Source organism: Vombatus ursinus, unplaced genomic scaffold (assembly GCF_900497805.2).
Source record: "Vombatus ursinus unplaced genomic scaffold, bare-nosed wombat genome assembly UNPS02004428.1, whole genome shotgun sequence".
In the NCBI taxonomy this organism is placed as follows: domain Eukaryota; kingdom Metazoa; phylum Chordata; class Mammalia; order Diprotodontia; family Vombatidae; genus Vombatus; species Vombatus ursinus.
In genome coordinates, this window is record NW_020944206.1 from 653,398 (window position 1) to 673,022 (window position 19,625).

The window sequence follows — 19,625 nt, forward strand, 5'->3', positions numbered from 1 at the left end:
AGAGTATGAGAGAGAGAGAGAGAGAGAGAGAGAGAGAGTGAGAGAGAGAGTATGAGAGAGAGTTCTTTTTCTGGATGCAAATAACATCTTCCTTCATAGGGTCTTCACAGTTAATTTAGGTATTTATTATAATAGTCAGAATGACTTGGTTGCTCAAAGTTGTTCTTAAAACAATACTGCTGTTACTGTATACAATGTTCTCTTGGTTCTGCTCGTTTCACTCTTCATTATTTCATGGAGGTCTCTCCATGCTTTCATCATTCACTTTCGATTGTTCTTTTCATTTATATCGGTGTACTTATTACGTTTATTACGTTTATTGTTTTCTTGACTCTGCTTACTTTACTTTTTGTAAACTTTGCTGTGCTTCTCTGTGTTCCTCAGATTCATAGTTTCTTACAGAACCATCATACTCCATTATATTCCTAGAGCACAATTTGTTTAGTCATTCCCTAATCAATGGAGTTCATGAAATATTAATGAAAAAGTAGTGCATCATTCTTGTGTAACTATGGAAAGTTGAACACTCGCTCATCCAAAAGGAAGAAGAAGATAGATGCTTCCACAGCACAAGATAAACAAATAACCAACTTATAGAAATACATTTGGAACAAGAAAATATTACTTTACTAAGCCACAGAAATGATTCACAATAGAGATGTGGGTGAAAGTGATTTACCTAGGAAGGAGCCTATGAAATGACTAGATCTAAAAATAGTAATGATATTTAACATTTATGTAGTGTTTTAAAGTCTGCAAAGTGATTTACAAATACTATCTTATTTGATCCTCACAAAGGAAGAAACCGAGGCAAAGACATGCTCAGGGTTACACAGCTAGTATTTGAGGCAATATTTGAACTCAAGTTGGGAAGACTCAAAGTTCAACACTTTATCTGCTGTGCTACCTAGCTGCCTTGTAAGTGTGGCATTGAAGGACCCTGCATGGACAAAATTCATAGGATCCCAGCCAATATGCTGACAAAAAAGAATCTGGCAGACTCGTTTATGGTAATTGAAGAATTTATGAAAGCAATTCAAGATAAGGTCATCACCATCAGAAATCATATGTGGGTTATTCTTAAGGAGATTGGACTTAGCAGTTAATGCCAATTATGCAAAAGAACAGTAAAGACTATGCAGCACATCTCTGTGGGCTGCAAAAAAAATAACATCTCCTAGTACCAAGCAAGACGCAACCTGGTGACTCCAACCACATGTTAGCAGGTCACTATCTTTCATAAACTAGCAGAAGATAAATCATCATAGTACAAATATAGTCCTCAAAATGTCCTTGAGAAGTCAACAAATAAGCTGTATTGGAACCAAACCATTAGCACAGACAGAAGAAGAACTGTTACCCTCAATCACTCAGGCATAACAGGAATCCATAAAAAATTATGAGCAGCATTTTAATAGATGTTGCCATGCCAAATCCCCATAATCTCCAAGCTACAGGAAACAAGAGCTTTCCAAATGTAGATACCCAGCAGAAAAAATCAAAACCATGTGGGAAGAGGATGAGATTCTGCTCCCGGAGATGTCCTAAAGATGCTTTGAATTAATGTCAAACTCAAATAAAAATGAGGACCATTAAACCATCCATAAATATCCCTTTGGGCTGCATACTGATTTGAAAATCATATGTTAATATTATCCATGTGCTACTGGATTTTTGTTGTTAAATATTTTCTGATTACGTTTTAATCTGGTTTGGGCGCATTCTGGAGTATTGCCACTGCAACACTGTGTGTCGGACATCTGTGCTTTAAAGGGGCCTACAGATAAGCTTGTAATCTATTCAGTTATAAGAGCCGGGTATTTTATCCATTTGGGCAAAAGGTGAGCCTCAGAGGGGACTTGCCTGGCGTCGCACAGTTAGTAAACCTTGAAATTGAAGCCGGATCTCCTTGACTCCAAGTCAGCCCTTCATCCACAATATTACATCACATCTGACAAGACTGAGTCTTGGATTTCTCCCCTCAGCACCCAAGATTGAATAGTGAATTCGTTAGTGGATGTCATTATGCCTACAGTTCTTTTCTGCTGCCATTTATATAAAGCTTTATATATGAGCTTTATAAATGAGATTTCCAAAGCACTTTACATTCAGTATCACATTGATCCTCACAGCAACCCTGTGGCATGGCAGCCACAGACATCTATGCCCCTGTTTTATAGTTGAGGAGTTTGAGGATGAGAGGGAAAGTGATTTTCATAGTCATGGAACTAGTAAATGTCAGAGGTGGGATTCCTACCAAGGGCTCTTTTAGCTACATGTCCTTTGTTCCTTCCATTATACCACGTTACTGCTACTCAACAAAGCACTTTTCAAATTCTTTTATTTATTTATTTTTAACATTCATTTTCTAAAAATTTGAATTCCAAATATCTCCCTCCCTCCAGCCCATCCCCCCCCATTGAGAAGGCAGTCAATATGATATCAATTATACATGTGAAGTTGTGCAAAGCATATTTCCATATTAGCAATCAGCACAGTGCTTTGCATACAGTAGGTACCCAATAGATGTTTGTTGCCTTGCAGGAAACAACTAGACATTTAACTCTAACTTACATATCTGACTTTAGCAGCTATACCTATTAGTTGAATCAGCAGCATTTTACACATTTTATTGACTTAGCACTTTACATTAAGCAAGTCCACTAAGGTCAGCCAGCTAATTATCAGCCATGTTGCTCTTGTCAGCTCTACAATTATCCTTAATTAACTGGAACCTTGATGCAATCAACAGATGTAATCAGTAATCATTCTGAACTCTTCTCTGGTAATTCCACCCAAATCAGTTTAACTTTATCTAATTTTTTTAAAGAAAGAAATATTAATATAAGGGCCTTGATGTCCTTCCAACTATTTCCTTTTCTCATACCTGTATCTATCTATATACTTATTTTCTGCAGTTATTCTTATTTGTTTTTGGGAGGTTTTTTGTTTGTTTTTTTTGCTAGGCAATGGGGTTAAATGACTTGCCCAGGGTCACACAGCTAGTAAGTGTCAAGTCTCTGAGGTCGGGATTCAAAGTCAGGTCCTCCTGACTCCAGGGCCAATGCTCTATCCACTGTGCCACCTAGCTACCCCATTCTCATTTGTTTTTGAGCTTACTTAACAGCTTTTGAGTAGTCGCTCTGTAAAAAATAATAATACTAATAATAACAACATTTCTATTGTGCTTTAAGATTTGCAAGGTTCTTTATATGCTATTTAATTTGATTCTTGAGACAACCCTTTGAGGTAGGTGCTATTATTATTCCCAGTTTATAGAGGGGAAAACTGAGGCTGAGGCCCAGGATCACCCAGGTGATAAATGGCACCTAAGGTAGGAGTTGAGCTCAGGTACTGTTGACTTCAAGGCCAGCACTCCACCCACTGGGCCTTCTAGCTGCCTCTCTATCTCACAAGGTTCCATGGAAGACAGTGTGATTGACAAACTTAGAAGCATTCAAAGGAATTTGAGCAGGGTGATGAAGGCCCTAGAGATAATGCCACTCGTGGATTAGTTGGATAGACTGGGAACTTTTAACCTGGGGAAGAGAAGGCATAAGGGGACATGATACCTGAGCATGCCTGCCACCACAAAGGACCTGGGTAAAATTTGGAGAATGCCTTTCACAAAATCTCTTCAGTTATGGCCTCCCCCAGGGAAACCATGGGAGCTTTAGTCTGCTTTACTCCCCTCTGAAAGGGTCCTTAACTCCCCACACAGCATCCAAGTTAACAAAAGCATTAAAATCTAGAAATATGAAAACATAGAACTCATACCCAAGCCTACCGAGAGTCAGGAAAATATCCCTTCTCCTTTTTTCACAGAGAACGGCGTCCTTCTCCGGACTTACAGCATTGCCCCGTGTGCCTGCAGGGCATTGCTAAAGGCTTAGCCTTGGCTTCCAAGGCAAGCCATGTGTTGAAAATATTGTTCAAAGAAAACTGCTCTTGGTCATGTGGACTGACTCAAACAAACACCAACCTGAGAATGCAAAGATTCTTATGGTAACCCAGGAGTCAGCATTTTAATTTGCTGTGCAGGATTGAGGAAGTTATTGAGCCTCCTTGGACCTCAGTTTCCCCCTCTGTAAAATGAAAGGTTTGGACTGCATGCTCTCTAAGATGTCTTCCCAAGTACCTAAAACACCTAATGGGTTATTCTTTTGCTGTTGACAATAGAGGTTTAGAACCTGGGATTAGGTTGGTGGATTTGGAAAGAACAAGGAAGATGATAGACCCAAGAAATGTTACAGGGTGAAAAATGGCCCAATTTGGTGATGATCTGGGAGGGGGTGTGGTTTAGAAAGGAGCCTGAAGGACCCCAGACTTATTGGTATGGATTCCAATAAGATTGTGAGCTGGAAATGGCCCATGACTCTTCCTTATTTTATACCACCCCTTCCCCACACTAGCTAGCACTGTGTTGGCCACAGGCACAGAATACATTTGACCTGTGCAATGGAATTAGGTTGACTTGCAGAAGATGTGGGGGGAAGATAATGATATCTGCCTCAGACATGCTTAATTTGAAGTGTCAGCAGAGCCTATAAGCAGGGCTGTTCTGAAAAGAGCAAGAAATGTAGGGCTGGCAAGAGAGTGAAAGGGCAGGTCTGGGGATTTCAATTTGACTCATCAGTATGCAGGTAACGACGCAAAACTCCTTTAACTTCTAAGTCTGTATAAGCAGAAATGGAGTGATTCATTCCTGAATCTTGGGCGCCATCTATATTTAATGCACTGGATGATGGAGGGGAGGGGGAGGAGTGGGCAAATCCCAGCTGATGATAGTAAGAAGGGTAATAGAAGAGAGACGGAAAGATAGGGAGAAGAATAAATAGAGCTTCAGTGTCCCACAGGTCACCAGTAGGAAGATTGCCAAGGAAAAAATATGCAGCAAGTTACTTAAGTACTATGGCTGTCGTTTCCTGTCCTGTAAGATGGAAGAACTGGACGAGGTGACCTCAGGCTCCCTCTAAATCCGTGATCTTATGTACATATGTTGGCACAGCAGAATGCTGGGCCTAGAGTCAGGAAGTCCTGAGTTCAAATCCTACCTCAGATACTCACTAGTTGTGTGATCCTGGGCAAGTCACTTCACTTCTGTCTGAGTTCAGTTTCCTCATCTCTGAAAAGGGGATAGCACCTGCCTCTGTAAAAATTCTGTATAAATGCTAGTCAGCTAGCTAGCTAGCTAGTAGTAATAATAACAATAGTCATACTTGGAGTTGGAGTAGTTTCCCAAACCATAGAGAGTTCCTAGTTTAATTAAGAAGGCAATACTGAGGCCAGATTGCAGTGAATGTGGAAGATTATGCTGAGGAAATGGAGGCATTAAGTCCATGCAATCAAGTAGGGATAGAGATGGGGCCTGTGATTTCTTTGGCATAGGGAACTCCCAGATGAGGAAACTCTCTCCACCAATGCAGATTCACAAGTTCTTCATGATTTACAGTCTTAGGGAGTTGCCTAGGGCACTGAGAAGCCAAAGGACTGCCCCCGAGTCATAGATAGTACATGTCAGAGACAAGACTTGAACCCAGGTCTTCCTCGCTCCTAGTGCAAGTTTCTATTCACCATGCATGTCACATTGTCTGTCCAATATATCCCAGAAATGTAGCCATGAAATAATAACAATAATGTTAATTCATTTCTGTGGCACTATAAGCATTACAAGCACTATCCTCACAGCAACACTATTAGATGGGTGAGGTATTATTATTTCCAATTGACAGATGAGGAAACTAGGCTAGGGCTCAGATAGATTAAGCAACTTTCTTTTTTTTTTTTTAAGTGAGTCAATCAGGGTTAAGTGACTTGCCCAAGGTCACACAGCTAGTACGTGGCAAATGTTTGGTCTGAGGCCCGGATTTGAACTCAGGTCCTCCTAACTTCAGGGCCGGTGCTTAAGCAACTTTCTTTACACTCAACTAGTGTAAAAATGGTAAATTGGCAAGGCAGATAGAGCTCTGGACTGGAAGTCGGGAGGATGAGTCCCCCCCCTCTCTGGTGGACTTCAAAGAAGGCTGTATGACCAGCTAACTGCCAGGCATTCTGGGATTCAAATACCAAGTCATGGATCGCATTTTGCATCTGGGGATGCAACCATCACATCAATGAAATTCTTAAAGCATTGTAGTGAGTACTATGGGCTATCTGCAACGTGTCAAATATCCCCATGAGGTGGCAATACATCTGCCAAAAATGTCAATATTTACAGCTGTGTGGTGTGTACATAGCAACCTGAGGTATTATTGCTCTCCTTTAGTGACAGTGGAAGGCTATGTATGGTGAGAAGGAGAGTTTTGGGATAGTGATTGACCTCCACAAAACAGAAACAAGCAATATTATGGCTGGAATAATACTATTTTTTGCTCATTGAAGAGTACTTTAACCTTCAACATAACAGTAGTGAGATTGAAGGTTACTACAAATCCAAATATTTATGCTTTCTGGTTGCAGTCCTTACCATGACCAACGTCACATCCAATTGCCCTGATTTAAGAGACAGCTGTCATTATCAGCATCCCGAGTTTGTGGGGAGACATGTTTTTCAAATGTAGTATTAAAGATGATTCTCAACTGTATGGCTGCATTAATTGTTTATTTTACAGCTCTTCTTGATAATTGCAACAGAGGTTTAACAATGTTCCTTGTTTTAAGTGTTTTTGTTGTTGGATTTAAATAATAATTGCAGCCTGGAATTTAACATGGTCTCTCTCCAGGGATTTTATCATCTAAATTAAAGCCAGCACAGACAAAGGGCATTGCAGGAATGGGAAAAAACATGAGATCCTATATACCAGAGAAGAATATGATGGGTCAGGATACGGGATGGAATTCACAATAGCACAGGAATTGTCTCTCTTTTGTGGGCCTGATTCCTTTTAAAGTTAATGACAGTTAATGGCCTAAATCCCCAACTATCAAAGGTACAATTCACTAGAATTTATTAAATTCTTTGAAATAACAAGGCTGTATACTCACATTAAAGTAAAGTGAAAATATCATCCAGACTATTAGGAAGAAAATCACAAAGCAAGAGCACCTAGCTTATCTTAGAGTTTTCTCATATATGCTTTTTATTCCTCATTGAAGTGAAGCCCATTAAGAAAGGTTGTTGTATCATCAAATGAAGAAGTGGTCTTTGGGTCTCCTATGACAACATTAAATTATATGCATGTTCATTAGGTATGCACACATACATGTACTATGATATATATAGGGGCATGTAGATTATATATAACCATACATATGCATGTCATCTGTGTACACACACATGTATGCGTGTGTACACATGTATGTGTGCGCATGTGTATGTGTATTCTCTTATCTCCAACTTGACTTTCACCCAGTGGTTTCGTGAATAAAAGGGCTCGCTAGTTTAACACCTCCTTACTGGGTTTTAAGAAAGACTAATGAAGCAGGGAATATTCACAAGAGCTAAAGGAGAATGTGTTCACTTTTAAGGGTTCCTGTGAAATTTACACAGGGAGAACCCAGAATAAGAGATAGCTAGCAGTTATGTAGCACTTTAAGATATGCAAAATACTTTACAAGTATTATCTCATTTTACCCTCATCAGCACCCTGAGAGGTAGGTACTGTTACTATCACCATTTTACAGATGAGTAAACCGAGGCAGGTAGTTAAGTGACTTGTCTAGGATTCACACAGCTAGTAAATATGTAAGGCTGTATTTGAAATCAGAGTTTCCTGCTTCCAGGTCCAGTACTCCATTGTGTCACCTAGCTAGCTACTTGTAACCTAGAGAAGATAAAGCTACAGCTATCTATATCTGTTTTTATTGACCTACATATTTTACATTTTTATTTTAGATCTTACAGCCTACTTTGGAACTCTGATCCCTCTTTTCATTTGGGTTGCCTTTGAGTTCATCACCCAACAATTCTCCGGATATCTCCCTTAATATTCTTACACAGAGTACTAGAGGGTCAAAATCTCCTACCATTTCTTGATGGAACGTTTGACCCATATTGATGGTACTAGATTCCTGCAGCAGGTAAACTATTCCCTGGGAGAAAGCTAAATCTATGGGGAAGCTGTATGAATTCTTTGCTGTCACTTGGGTTCTATTAAGTAAGTTACTACTTTGGACACTTGGAAGAAGTCATTCAGGTTCTGACATACCTAACTGAATCCAGCAGAGCCTGGACATCCATTTTTTTCTGGTAGGTTATAGTGGTAATTCCTTTGCTGTATGCATTGGAGTAGATGGCTGCGGACGTCCCTTTCAACTCTTAAATGCTATGATTCTATGTAGCTCCAGGAATAGCTCAGAAAGTATCTGAGTATATAATCACCATTGGCTTCTTGATTTTCTTTTTGCACAGTCAACTGTGAGAGCGAAATGGAGTGGCATTTATGGCTCTAGATTCTTCTAAATGAATCTTCCAAAATCATCAGGGCTTAGTCCGGTAGGTCCCTATCTTCAATGAGCTAATAGTCTACTGAGGAGAATGCAATATGTACACAGATAGGAAAAAATACAAAGTCATTTCATTTCATTTTAAAAATGTTTTGCTCTTTTGTTTTTACATCATAATTATCTACATTTTCCAGTGAATTATCCCTCCTCTTTCCCTTTACACCTTACAACAAACAATTAAAAAGAAAAACAGTTCTGCAAAACTAATCAACATTATATGTAGTGTTTCACACTTAAGAAGGGGTGGAGACAACTTTATTTCTTTCCTTTCAAAACAAGTTTAGTCATTACAATTGAACAGCATCCAATTTTTATTTCTTAAATTATTGTGGTTCTTTCTTTTTACATGGTTGTAATTATTGTGTATATTGTTTTCCTGGGTCGTCTTACTTTCCTTTACATCTGTTTCATTAAGTCTTCCCATGCTTCTCTGTATTCATATTCATTGTTTCTTACCGTAAGGTAATGTTCCATTATATTCATGTAGCACAATTGGTTTGTTGTTGAATTTCTTCAGTCATTTCCAGTTCTTTGTGACCCCCTTTTTGGGTTTTCTTGGCAAAGATACTGGAGTGATTTGCCATTTCCTTTTCCAGCTCACTTTATAGATGAGGAAACTGAGGCAAACAGGGTTATATAGGATCACACAGATGGTGAGTGTCTGAGGCCAGATTTGAACTCGGGAAGATGAGTTTTCATGACTTCAGGCCTGACACTATCCTCTGTGCCACCTAACTGCCCAGCACAATTGGTTTAGCCATTTACTAATTGATGGGCATCTACTTTGTTTCCAGTTCTCTTCTACCACAAGAAATGCTGCTATGAAGATTTGGGCCTGTGATGGGACTTCTTTTTGTCATTGACCACCCTGGGTAAGTGGTAAGATCTTTGGGTCAAAGGGTATGAACATTTTAGTCACTAACACAAAGAAAGTTTAAAAGATGGAGAAAGGTAATGACTGAGGACAGAAACGCCTGATTAAGAGGTGGCACCTGGGCACCCTTTGAAAGGCAAACAAGGAATGAGAGTGAGACTTAGGGTTGATGTTTATGACTAAAGAACTGTGGCCAGACCTCCGAGGTCAAGGGTTACTAAGAGGTGCTTCAACAATTTGCTTGAAGATACTCATCACCTGCCCTGCAACTCTGTCAACTGTTGAAGATTATTTGGGCACAAAAGATCTTCCTTTGTGTTGCTTGGGCTTTAAAAGGCTTTATATAAGAAGTTGGAAAAGACAATATCCTTTGGAAAAACCAGAAAGCATTTTGCTGAGACTTTGTAATAAGGTGACATTCTCCAAGTAGGAGCCAAAAGGTGGGCAAGCCAACAAAACTACACAGTAGCCCTGGAAGAGGCAGCATATCAAGCATGCTGGAGGTGGGCCTCTCTGTGTCTCAGTTTCCTCCTCTGTAAAAGGAGGGAGCTGGGGACAGCTAAGTGGTGCAGTGGATAGAGCACCAACCCTGAAGTCAGGAGGACCTGAGTTTAAATCTGACCCCAGACCAAACACTTGACCCTTACTAGCTGTGTGACCCTGGGCAAGTCACTTAACCCCATTGCCTAGCAAAAAAATAAAAAGAAAAAATAAAATGAGGGAGCTGGATGAGATGACCTCTGAAGTCTCTTCCACTTGTAAATTGAAGATTGTATGACCCTCAGAACTAGAGCTAAGTGCTATCAGACTTCAGCTGCAAGCAGGTTGCCTTTAGGATGTGGGCTGTAATTAACATGTAGATGTAATATTACAATGCATTGGGATAGAAGGGAAAATGTGCATTGTGATATTATAATGATGCAGAAGCTATAATTCCTTGGATTCAACCAATACACAAGGAAATGAAAGATACAGTTATCTTCTTCGCTGTAAATGTTCAGATAAATTGGCTTATTTCAAATCATGGAACAGCTGCTCTTTCATACAGACTGTTTTATGCAAACTTCTGACAGCTGTAAATTTTTTTAAAAGTACTTAAATTATGATTTCATGGTTCCCCATCAGGAAAAAGTGTCACATGTTTTGTTTATTTATGGCTTGATTCTGTTTTGTGAGAGCATGATCAGTGGAACTGCATATTAAAAAGGGAAATTGGATTCTGCGCTACTTAAGAGACACAAGCAATTTGCCTTTCAACTAGACATTTAAAAAAGAATCCACAAGAGTAAAAGTGATGTAATGCATACATTTGTTAACATAGAAATTTGAAGCCAGAGTAATAAGCCCCAGTCCTTACTACATAATGATTCTAGAGTCAAATACTTAAGAACAGATGTTCCATAATCTCTATTACCTGTTTCATTGAATTTCAAATTTGCAAGGCTTTTGTATCTGCCTCCCTGGGCAGCTTCACCTTTCATTGTCTCACCCTCAGAACTAGAGCTAAGTGCTATCAGACTTCAGCTGCAAATTCAGCTTTGAATTTGCCAGGAATATATGTGGTGGGAAAAAACAACTATCTGGAAATAGAGGCAGTGCTTCTCTTTTTGGTACAAATGTCTTGTAGTCTTGTCCATTTGTGTTGGCAACCCCATGCACTGATATCCACAGTCGTGTTGGTTTTCTTAAGAACAAAGACCCAGAACACATTGTCACCTGTCAAAATGCTAAGAACAATAGTTTTATTGGTTTTTAGTAGATAATTCCATTTCTTTTTCTTTTGTGCTTGTGGCATTATCTGGGTCCTTTGATGGGACTAAATGGCCTTCACAGAAGAATTACATGAGCTAGTTTATGATGAATTCCATTGGCCCTTTAATTTGGCTTGTTTAAAGTGAGGTCTAAAGGGAAAGGTTCATGGCTTAGCTGGAGACACCCAAGTGAATAGGAGGCAGGGACAGTAAGCAAAGGAGCCTAGGGCCTTCCAAAGGTCTCTTCATACTTGGGCTAGAATTAACACCTCTAAAGTAGAACTTGGGAAGGGATTGTCCTTACAGAGCCCTGGGCGTAATATTCTTCATTCCACAGCAGGAAAAGAAAGGCCAGTATGGTCTAGGATTCCTAGGTTCTTGCTGCAGGGAAGCTTGATCAGCGGGGATCAAGGCAGCTTTGGAATGAGAACAGCTATGATGGCTTATATGGAATGGACACATTCCTGTTCAAGCGAGCTGGATTGGTTTTTCTCCAAGGTCACAGGGAGAACTGGAGTTTCTAGCCCAGAATAGAAACTGTCATATATAGGGTGTTCTAGAGAAGGGCCAGGGCAGAAAGGAGGAATAATGGATGGGAGGAAAGGACATAGGGGAAAATAGACAGCCTTGTGGGCTGAGAAAGACTAGGCCAGAAAAACCAGAAGCCTTTTCACCCTGGGTCTTTCTTTCTCATCCAAGCTGGAAATGCAGAGGCCACTCATAGGCCTCTCATTGCCATGGCAGGTTTAAATAAGTCCTTTTCCCACCTGCGCTGGTTTGCCCCTCCTTAGGCAACCCCTTCCCTCCTTCCCCCCTCCCCCACTCCTGGGACCCACCGTATTAATGCTGAACTTAATTGTGGACTCTAGTTAGATTTAACTCACTACAGCTCAGAGATCATCTAGCGCCAGTATCCCTGGTAGCAAGGATTATAGACATGTGCCACCATACCCAACTGGTCTATTTTTCGACAACTACCAAATTGTTTCCACTGATCAGTCCTTTGTGAAATGCTAGGTTCCCTTACTTCTCACTTTTTCCTTCATTATTTTTCCTGTGATTCTTGATCCAATTTTCTTTCAGATGAATTTTCTTACTACTTTGTCAAGCTCTATAAAGTAAACTTGGGTACTTTGGTATGGCGCTAGATCTGTGAATAAATTTAAGTAGTATTGTCATTTTTATTATATCAGCATAGCCCCCATCATGAGAAATTAGTATCATCCCAATTATTTTAGTCGTTCTGTAATGAATGTTTTATGCTTGTATTCATATACTTTCTGTATGAATCTTGGGTAAGTAGCTTCCCATCATTCTGTTGTTATTTTGAATGAAATTTATTTTTCTCCTTTTCTGCTACGCTTTTTTTAATTAATAAATTTATTTATTTTTAATTTTCAACATTTACTTCCACAAGATTTTGAGTTCCAAATTTTCACCCCATCTCGCCCCTCCCCCCACCCCAAGATGATATGCATTCTGAATACCCCTTCCCCTAGTCTCCTTTCCCTTCTATCTCTCCCCCCTTCCCCTTCTATTTTCCTGTAGGGCAGGATAGATTTTTGTACCCCATTTCCTGTATTTCTTATTTCCCAGTTGCATGTGAAAACATTTTTTAAAACATGTGTTTTTAAAACTTTGGGTTCCAAATTTTCTCCCTTCCTCCCTCCCCACCCACCCTCATTGAGAAGGCAAGCAATTCAATACAGGTTATACATGTGTAGTCATGCAAAACACTTCCATAGTAGATATGCTGTGAAAAACTAACTCTATTTCCCTTAATCCTATCCCACCCCCACCATTTATTCTATTCTTTCTTTTGATCCTGTCGCTCCTCAGAAGTATTTGCTTCTGATTACCCCCTTTCCCAATCTGCCCTCCTCTCTATCATCCCCCTACTCTCTTGTCCCCTTCCTCTCCTATTTTCCTGTAGGGTAAGAGAGATTTCCATACCCAATTAGGTGTGTGTGTTATTCCCTCCTTAATTCAAATCCTATGAGAATAAGATTCACTCATTCCCTCTCATCTTCCCCCATTTCCCCTCCACTGTAAGAGTCCTTTCTTTTCTGTTTTTTTGTGAGATAATTTACCCCATTCTACCTTTCCCTTTCTCCTTCTTCTAGTATAATCCTCTCTCACCCCTTAATTTTATTCTCCAGATATGACCCCTTCATCTTCAACTCACCCTGTGCCCTCTATCCATCCATCCATCCATCTATCTATCTATACATACATACATATAATTTTTTCCCTCCAATTACCCTAATACTGACAAAGGTCTCATGAGTTACAAATATCATCTTTCCATGCAGGAATGTAAACAGTTCTACCTTAATCAGTCTCTTATGATTTCCCTTTCCTGTTTATCTCTTCATGTTCCACTTGAGTCTTGTATTAGAAAGTCAAATTTTCTATTCAACTCTGGTCTTTTCATCAAGAATGCTTGAAAGTCCTCTATTTCACTGAATGACCATTTTTTCCCCTGAAGAATTATACTCAGTTTTGCTGGATAGGTGATTCTTGATTGTAATCCTATCTCCTTTGCCCTCTGGAATATTATATTCCATGCCCTGCGGTCCCTTAATGTAGAAGCAGCTAAATCTTATGTTATCCTGATTGTGTTTCCACAATACTTGAATTGTTTCTTTCTGGCTGCTTATAATATTTTCTCCTTGACCTGGGAACTCTGGAATTTGGCTACAATATTCCTAGGAGTTTTCCTTTGGGGATCTCTTTCGGGAGGAGATCGGTGGATTCTTTCAATTTCTATTTTGCCCTCTGGTTCTAAAATATCAGGGCAGTTTTCCTTGATCATTTCTTGAAAGATGATGTCTAGGCTCTTTTTTTGATCATGGCTTTCAGATAGTCCAATAATTTTTAAATTCTCTCCTCTGGATCTGTTTTCCAGGTCAGTTGTTTTTCCAATGAGATATTTCACATTGTTTTCTAATTTTTCATTCTTTTGGATTTGTTTTACAGTGTCTTGATTTCTCATAAAGTCACTAGCTTCCAATTGCTCTATTCTAATTTTTAAGGAAGTATTTTCTTCAGTAAGCTTTTGGATTTCCTTTTCCATTTGGCCAATTTTGCTTTTTAGGGCATTCTTTTCTTCATTGACTTTTTGGACCTCTTTCGCCATTTGGGCTAGGCTATTTTTTAAGGTGTTATTTTCGTCAGTATTTTTTGGGTCTCCTTTAGCAAGCTGTTAACTTGCTTTTCATGATTTTCTTGCATCACTCTCCTTTCTCTTCCCAGTTTTTCCTCTCCTTCTCTTAACTTGCTTCTCAAAATCCCTTTTGAGCTCTTCCAAGGCCTGGGACTGATTCATATTTTTCTTGGAAGTTTTGGATGTAGGAGCTTTGACTTTGTTTTCTTCTTCTGGTTGTATGTTTTGATCTTCTTTGTCACCAAAGTAAGATAATATAGTCTGACTCTTTTTGCGCTGCTTGCTCACGAACCCAACCAATTACTTGAGTTTTTAGCTCTTTGTTAAGGTAAGAGTCTGTTTCCAATGTGGAGAATGTACTGTTCCAAGCTTCGGGGGTTTGTACAGCTGTTTTCAGAGATACTTCTAGGGACCTGAAAAGTGTCAGTTCTTCCAAGGTGCTATGATAAGGGGCCATGTGTTTTCTCTCCACTGCTACAAGAAGCTTCACCACGCCAGCACTCCTGCTCACCCCAGGACCACCCCTCAGAACTGTGACTCAGATCCAAGCACAAGCAAAGCAAGAGATTCCTGCCTCAGCACTGGCAAAGAGATCCTTGCAATCGCCCTCTCTTCAACCACTTGATTCCCCCTCAGTCTCTGGGCTGGAAGCTCAGGCGGCAGCCGCTGCCTTTGGGACAGCTGAGACCTAGCTCACCACAGTCACAGACTTTTCCCACTGACCTTCTAAGTTGTCTTTGGCATTCACGGGTTGAGAAGTCTGGAAACCACCACAGCTGCCAGCGATTCAGTCCTCTGAGGCCTGCTCCAGAGTCTCTCTGGCCTGTGTGCCCATACCGAACTGTGCTCCTTTCCCAGCCCAGCGTGATATACCTTTCTGATCTGCCATCCAGGTTGTCTTGGGCTGGAAATTTGTTTCACTCTTTTTTTTTGTGGGTTCTGCTGCTTTAGAATTTGTTTAGAGCCATTTTTTTATAGGTATTTGGAGGGGTTTGAGGGAGAACTCAAGCAAGTCACTGCTTTACCTCTGCCATCTTGGCTCTGCCCCTCTGCTGGGGTTTTATTGGTATATGCTATGCACAAAGATGAATGATTTTTGTGAGTTTGTTTCATACCTTGCTACTCCATTGAAGTTACTATTTCAATTCATTTTAGTTGAACCTATAGGCTTCTCTAAGTAAAGTATCATATCATTTGTAAAAAGTGATATTTTCGTTTCTCCTTTGCCAATACTTATTCTCTCAATTTCCTTTTGTAACGTTACTACTATAACAGTTTGTATAGAACAAAATCAGACAATGGTAGTGACAATGGATAGACATCTTTGCTTTACCACTGAGTTTATTGGAAAGGCCTCTAGCGTATCTCCATTATAAGTAATACAAGATTTTGGTTTTTGGAAAGATACAATTAACTTTTGTTATAGGAAAGCTCTGACTCGGATCAGTTTCCTAATAGTTTAAGTTCAATATTGTAACAATATAAGATAGTCATAGTCCATCTTTTGTGGTTGTTATTCAGTTGTGCCTGACTTGTTGTGACCCCATGGACGACAGCGTGCCAGGCCCTTCTATCCTCCACTATCTCTCGAAGCCTATCCAAGCTCCTGTTTGTTGCTTCCATGACTCTATCCATCTCATCCTCTGCCATCCCCTTTTCCTTTGGCCATCAGTCTTTTCCAACATCAGGGTCTTTTCCAATGAGTCCTGTCTTCTCATTACGTGGCCAAAGTATTGAAGCTTCAGCTCCAGTAGTTGTTCTTCTAGTGAGTAGCCTGAATTAATTTCTTTAAGTATTGACTGATTTAATCCCTGTGATTACTTTTTTTTTTGTCTTTTTAGGCAATTGGGGTTAAGTGACCTACCCAGGGTCACACAGTTAGTAAGTGTCAAGTGTTTGGTCTGAGGTTGGATTTGAATTCAGGTCCTCCTGACTTCAGGGCCGGTGCTCTATCCACTGCGCCACCTAGCTGCCCCTGGCTGATTTAATCTCCTTCCTATCCAAGGAACTCTCAAAGTCTTCTCTGGCACCACGATTGGAAAGCATTGATTCTGTGCTGCTTGGCTTTCCTTATAGCCCAACTCTCACGGAAACTATACATCGCTACTGGAAAAACCACACCTTTGACTGTACAGACCTTTGTCGGCAAGGTGATGTGTCTGCTTTTTAGTCTGCTGTCCAGATTTGCCATGGCTTTCCTTTCAAGGAGCAAGCTTCTTTTAATTTCATGGCTGCAGTCTCTGTCTGCAGTGATCTTTGAGCCCAAGAAAATAAAATCTGACACTGCTTCCACTTCTTCTCCCTCTACTTGCCAGGAAATGATGGAATCAGTTGCCAAGATTTTAGTTTGTTTCGATGTCAAGCATCAAGCCAGCTTTTATGCTCTCCTCTTTCACCCTCACTAAGAGGCTTCTTAATTCCTCTTCACTTTCTGCCATCAGAGTGGTATCATCTGCATATCTGAGAGTGTTGATATTTCTCCTAATTCCAGCTTTTTATTCATCCAGCCTGGCCACCTACCAGTTAATAAAAAGAGGTTCACTTAGCTATGGAAGAGGAAGGATATTCAACAAAGATATTCAGGGAAGTTACCATGTTGATTGCACTTTCATGTTTGGGTAACAAGTTTGCTACTTCCACAGCCTTTGCTTTAATCCCAGGAGACAATTAAATTCTTGGGACAGTTTCAATGCTTTGTAAAGAGAAATCTAGTCTAACCTACATGTGGTGAGTCCTTGGAATTTTGCTCCCACTACACCCCATCTCTTGTTGGTAAGGTCCTAAAAGCCTAGATGGCTGTGTGGCCCTTAAATAAATGGCCTCAGGGCCATTACTGGACAGCTCTGACCTTGGAGATGCAATAAGCTTAACATAGGTAGTACTGAAGGAAGGGAAAAAAAACTGAAATAGAAAGACAGCAAAACAAAATGAAACAATGTCATAACCCCTTGAAGGAATGCTCAAATATGGAGAAACAAAGTCAAGAAATAACAGGCTTTTCCTCCCCACTTTGAAAAGAGCAGAAGCTTAGGGGAGAGGCAGTCATTGCAGGCTAGACCTGGTTCATTGAGAAAAATAACTACAGCACAATGACTAGCTATCAGATGTAGGTTTTAGTGTTAATTTATGCCATAAACTGGGGCCAGCCTGTGCCAGGGAGCAGCAAAGGTAAATGCACTGTCTTATTTTAAGCAAGGTTGTCAGGCTACTGCTAAAGTAAAGTGGCAAAGTACTAGATAGCAGAGGCTGGATCCCAAAGCACCCACTAACTGTGTAATCTCTATGAAAAGAACTTCAGGACACATCCTGTGTTTGCTAGTGCCTCTCTAGTGATGGCTGGGAATGAGAGATGTGGTGGGGAGAATAATGATGATCTAACAGTTAGTTGAATAGGAAATTTCCTTTGTACACTGTATCATCTTTTACTTCCAGGTTATTGTTAAGGCCAGTCTGCTCCGGTGTTGTCCCTCTTGTCAGCTGATTAGAAATGTCTCATCTTGACTAAAATGGGGAAATCAATAGGACTTACTTGCTTTATGGAGCATGACATTGAGGACTGTCTCCCTACCTGCTACAGTGCTTTGCTCACGGAAGGATAAATTGGTGAGGAAAATACAAATAAAAATCTCCATCTACTTTCTTTTCAATGAACTTGTTCGCAAAGAAACATCTTTTTCAAGAACATATTTTGTAGATGAATAGCTATTGGGTTATTTTTTATTCAATATTAGACTTTATTTATAAGACTATAAGATTTGCAGTTGCATTTGGCTTAGAGGTCATCTAGTCTGAGGAGGAAAGAGAAGCATAGTATGCAGACGAAGTAAAGCCAGAGTCCCAGTCTGCTATTCTATTTTTTTTTTAATTTTAATTAATTTATTTTGAGTTATCAATAATCACTTCCATAAGCTTTTGAGTTTTAAATTTTTCTCCCACTCCCTCCCCATCTCCCTCCCCAAGACGGCACACAGTCTGATATAGACTATACATATGTATTCCTATTAAACATATTTTCACATTAATGATGTTGTAGGTAAGAATTAGAACCAATAGGAGGAACTACCAGAAAGAAGAAACAAAACACAGCAGAAGAAAAAAACATTGCAAACAGTATGCTTCAATCTGCTGAATAGCTATTGTTAAGACTATCATATGTAGCTGGATGAATATTCTATAGAGCAATCCATTTCGTGTGTGTGTGTGTGTGTGTGTGTGTGTGTGTTTGTGTTTGTAGATCTTGGACACATGCAAAAGGACAATGAGCTCAGGCCAGAATTGAACAAGAGGAGGAGAGTGGCCAAAATTGATTTGGTAAATTGTCTAGTTGCTTTTAATGACACCAAGATTAAACATCAAGGACCGGTACTGAGTGGTGAGCAGAACCAGGAGAATGTTGTACAGATTAACAGCCACATTGTGCAAATGACTAACTTTGATAGACTTAGATCTTCTCAGCAATGCAAGGATCTAAGACAACTCCAAAAGACTCATGATGGAAAATGCTACCCACATTCAGAGAAAGAACTATGGAGTCTGAATGCAGATCCAAGCATACTATTTGCTCTTTTTTTTTCCTTCTGTTTTATTTTGTTTCTTCTTTCTTGTGGTTCCTCCTATTGGCTCTAATTCTTCTTTATAACATGACTAATGTGAAAATATATTTAATAGGAATGTATATGTAGAGCCTATATCAGATTGCACACTGTCATGGGGAGGGAGGGGGAGAAAATTTAAAACTCAAAAGCTTATGGAAGTGATTGTTGAAAACTAAAAATTGATTAATTTTAAAAAAAGTTTAACATCAAACAGTGGTCCATCTTTTTTTATACTTTAATTCAAATTGCATCCTCTCTCCTCCAGCAAATTGTTCCTTCTTTTATTCCTACTCTGTCACTAATCTTCAATCTCTGTCTACTGTGTGGCCGCTTCCTTGCTGCCTACAGACATACCCGTGGCCCCCCATCCTCTAGAACCCATGACTTGAACTGTCCATCTCCAGTAGCAGTCACCCTATATCTCTCTTATCTTTCATGGCTAGACTCCCTTGAGAAAGTCATATACAGTTGGTTCTCCACTTCTTTCCTCTCGTTCTCATTAATTCTCTGCAGTGTGGCTTCTGACTTGAGTATTAAACTGAAACTACCCTTTCCCAAGTTGTTGTTTCTTCTTCTTCTTCTTCTTCTTCTTCTTCTTCTTCTTCTTCTTCTTCTTCTTCCTCTTCTTCTTCTTCTTCTTCTTCTCCTTCTCCTCCTCCTCCTCCTCCTCCTCCTCCTCCTCCTCCTCCTCCTCCTTCTTCTCCTTCTAATTCTTCTCCTTTTCCTTCTCCTTCTTCTCCTTCTAATTCTTCTTCTTCCTCTTCCTCTTCTTCCTCTTCTTCCTCTTCCTCTTC